Source organism: Mus caroli, chromosome 1 (assembly GCF_900094665.2).
Source record: "Mus caroli chromosome 1, CAROLI_EIJ_v1.1, whole genome shotgun sequence".
In the NCBI taxonomy this organism is placed as follows: domain Eukaryota; kingdom Metazoa; phylum Chordata; class Mammalia; order Rodentia; family Muridae; genus Mus; species Mus caroli.
This window is the reverse complement of record NC_034570.1, coordinates 127,325,241-127,329,409: the sequence shown is the minus strand read 5'-3', so window position 1 is coordinate 127,329,409 and position 4,169 is coordinate 127,325,241. Positions and strand designations below refer to the sequence as shown.

The 4,169-nt window shown below is 48.0% G+C and overlaps 1 protein-coding gene across 1 annotated transcript in view; it reads right to left on the bottom strand.

Annotated features, from left to right (window-relative positions):
- Csrp1 (cysteine and glycine rich protein 1) overlaps positions 1–3,369 on the bottom strand; it is a 33,140-nt gene extending 29,771 nt beyond the window's left edge. The window contains exon 1 of the mRNA XM_029480667.1: positions 3,182–3,369. The gene's annotated coding sequence lies outside the window, so the exon portion shown is untranslated. The remainder of the gene's footprint in view (positions 1–3,181) is intronic.
- Between the last annotated feature and the right edge of the window lie 800 nt (positions 3,370–4,169).

Below are 4,169 nucleotides of genomic sequence, written 5' to 3'. Positions count from 1 at the left end.
AGGAAGGAAGGAAGGAAGGAAGGAAGGAAGGAAGGAAGGAAGGAAGGAAGGAAGGGAAGGAAGGAAGGGAGGGAAACAGCCAAAACAAAAACCAAACCTCCAACTTCAAACTGGAAGTTTGCATCTCAGCTCTGTCAATCATTAACAGCCCTGATAAGGACAGTGCTTACTGTGGAGCACCCACTGAGTGACAGTTCTCTACACACCTGTCTTCCTTGTTCTCACAGGCAGTGAGTGACTGAGGGAAGACTCACATCTGCATCTGGAGGGGGAATTGTCTCAGTGGCTGTGAGACCATGCACTAGCTACCAGCCCTCCTCCTGCATAAAACAAGAGGCCAAACCACCACAACATTCTCAAAGTCACCAGCAAGGCAGGCCTGGCAGTAGAGAGGGGACCCCAGCACCTTCCCATGGCCTTAAAACTTTATATTTTATTATAAAAAGTTTGCTTGACTTCTCCATCCTCCTTTACTTTGTATGAATAAAAATATAAATTTTAAATTATGTTTTTGAGCCAACAAAACAGTTCAAAAGATAGAGGAACTTGCCACCAGGGCTTGTGGACCTGAATTTAAACCCTGGAATCCATATGGCAGAAACAGAGGAGCCATTTCTGGAAGGTGTCCCCCTACAGCCCCTACACCCCCCACACACACACACACACATGAGCTGTAATACATACATGAGCTGTGACACACACATGAGCTGTGACACACATGGCTAAGGTTGGTCCTGAACTCCTGATTCTCCCGCCTTCACCTCCAAAGTGTCGGGATTACTCATGAGAAGAAGCAGATGTTCTTGGGCACATGTACTGTTTATTGTGTCGCATCCATGGTGAGCCACCACGGACAGGCCTCTGGGAACATGAGTAGGTCACCTGACACAGGTAGGTGATGTTTAAGGTTCTCGTGACTGGGGACGTGACACGGGGGATAGATAGAGTGCTTGTCCCTGAAAGACAAGGACCTGGGTTTGGATCTCTAGAGCCTATGTGAAAGTGGAATGTGTTGGTGTGCACTGGAAACCCCAGCACTGGGGAGGGGAAATCAGAGACAGTGCTTCCTCAGAGCTTACTGCAGTCTGTCTAGCTGCAGGAACCTGAAGCTGGATGAGCTTCAGGTTCATTGAGAGGCTACTTCCCAAAAAATAATGCAGAAACTGATAGAGAAAAACACCTAACACTGACCTCTGGCCTCCACACAAGTGCCCACATACGTGCACATGTACATGCATGTACACTGTATACACACACATATTCACACATGTCCCACACACAGATAATATACTCACACACTCATGCAAACACACACACACTGTTCTTGGCTCTGGCACTATTCTACCATAATAATCTATTTTATGCTGGGATAAATCAAGGCAGCGGGGAGGTATGGGCTGGGGCCCAACATTGCTGGCCTGTATTCATCAGCCTCTGTGTTTGTGTTTCCCAAGGAAGATTCCTAGAATCTCTCAGGATTTACAAGCTTTGCTGAGTCTGTTAGCTATCTTTATCCATATTCTGTTGCTATAACAAAATATCTGAGTCTGGATGCTTTCTAAGGAAAAGAGGTTTATCTAGCTCTTAGCTCTGGGTATCCAAAAACGTGGAACTATCAGTAGCAATACAAGAGATAAAGCCCAGAACTTCCAGCAGCAGGCTGAGGCAGTCCCTCCTCTTTTAGGGACTCCTATTCAGGTAATTCTGGATCATCGGTTTTGCCACAGAAAAGAATCCCAGGACGAGCCAGGATGAAGCAGAACTGAAGTCTGTCAAGAAGATATTTTTTTTAAACCGATTTCAAAACAGGCCAAAATAGAAGGAAGGATGCCAAAGATGACAGAAGACACACGTGGTAAACTACACTTTCTCAAAGAGAGTCGCACTGAGATGTCTTTACGGTAGCCACATGTACTGTTTCTGGCAGCTTCTGAAGTTGCTAAGGAACTAGGATGAGATCATAGGGTTCTTCCTATGCACAGGTCACAGGGTCACAGGGTCACTGGGCAGGTAAAGACGCTTTTACTGTAACTAAGATTTAGTCTGATTTGTGACTCCCTGCAAGTGGAAAGGGTAAGGCCATAGGCACCGGAGGGATGCACGGTCTCTGGCCTTAAGGATGACTTGCTGCGGGTTTGACGAAGCTTCTCTGTATGAGATGATTTTTGTCTCTGTGCCAGACCCTGCCACAGCAATGTTCTCTGCTCAGGCTCTTAGCTGACCAGAGCTTCAGCCTAGATTCCAAGGTAAGGGGCTCCTCCATCGCTCAGATTACCAGCCTTCTTATGCTGTGTCAGCACCAGGGTGGCTTCTGGTAAAAGCCTCACAGTAACCAGTATCTCATGGTAGGAGTCGCTGTACCTGAGAGAGAGGCCACTCCGCAAGAGAGGAACAGAGAGGCAGAGGCTATGATAGGGCGTTTGTTTGTTTGTTTGGTTGGTTGGTTTTTTAAGCTAAATGTGTAGGGTCCATATCTACTTGCTATGTAGACCAGGCTAGCCTCAAACTCAAAGCTTGTTCTTTTATAACAACTTAAGCCACCTAACCCACCCATGGCCTGCATGAATCCCTTCCAGAGGGCAATTATAACTCAATGACTCCCACTAGCTTTCACTTGGTAAAAGTCCCAGCCCCTTTCAAACTTCCAGCACACAGATTTTCCAGCGGTACCAAGACCACAGCAATATTGAACAGAAAGGCCAGAAAAGGGCACATGTAGTCAATGGAAAGTTATACTTGGTGGTTAGAGACAAGAAAGGGGGAATCCAGGTGGAAAAAAATAAAATAAAATGCTGACCCAGAGGAACACGACCAAAGACCCAGGTCTGAAGGAAAAGCCGGAGTTCACACTATAAAGAGCAAAGACTGTTCCAGGGGAGAGGTGATGCTGAAGTCCACAGATATGGCTCCGGGTTGGGTTCTCAAGGACACTGGGAAACAGTCTGGATAGCTTTTTAAGTGACCACTTCCTCTCCTCTTCGACCTCCACTTCCTGGGCCCAAGGGATCTGATAGCCAGGCACAGCACGGCCCTGTCACTCCCTGGACAGCCTCTGTCCAAAATAGGGCAAGGCTGAGGCTTGGCTCTCTAAGTAGGTGTGGGAGGGGAGACAGGAGGGCCTGGGAGGGAGGGCAAAGCAGGGGACAGGGAGTCTGTGAACTTACTTAGTGTTGAGACTGACCTGCTCTGTCCAGGGAGACCTAGACCACAGGGTGAGTCACAGGCTCAGCAGGATAACACCTTCCCTTGAGGCCTTTTCTCTCCTCCTTCTTGTCCCTTCTGGGCAGGCCAGTCCCAATCACCGGCCCTCTCCTTCTTTCCTTCTGGCTTTGTAATCTTGATTCTTTGGTCGAGGGTGCCCCTCCTCACACTGCTCCAGGGTCACCTGGCTTATGTACTTAGGTACAGTGCTGAAATGGACTTTAAAACAAGACTCAGATTTCTGCTCTATAGGAGCAGAAAGTTGACTTGGTGGTACTTGTTCAGCTCTGGAGTAAAAAGAACCGGATGACTCTTGCAGAACCCATTCACCGGGAAGGCAAACTTAAGAAGCATGGCGATTGCTAGCCCGGAAGCTTCTGGAAAGCAGAAATTTAACTCTCCTTGGTCGCTGGGGGGGGGGGGGGGGGGGTTGGAGGGATTGGGGCGGGGCTTCATCTGGTGCAGGTGTTTCCCTTGAGTTTCCGGACTGTGGCCACGGAAGTGAAGCCAGAGTTTGCAAGGACCTGGAGTAAGATCGCCACCTGCTGGTGAATTAAAAAGGACATGTAGCCTCACCATTCCCTGTCCAACTGGACACACACACAAGAAACCCCAAATTTATATCTTATATATCTTTATTGAGCCTACCCCCTTGGCTGGGCATGGTGGCATATTTTGGAGAGTTTGAAGCCAACCAATCTGGTCTACATAGTGAGTTTCAGGACAGTCAGAACTATGCAAAAAAGACCTGCCCCCCCCCCAAGAAAAGAAAAGAAAAAAGAAAAAAAGGCTCCCCCTTCCCAAAATCTTTTTACAATTCTGTCATATAGTATCTGTCTTCCTTCTAATGTCCCGCGCTAATTTTCCCGCCAGCAAGAAACAACGCGGCACACAAACAGGATCCTTCTGTGGCAAGCTTTAATGCGTCTTGAGAGGGAGAGCATCAGCTTCTCAAGGCGGAGACCCCA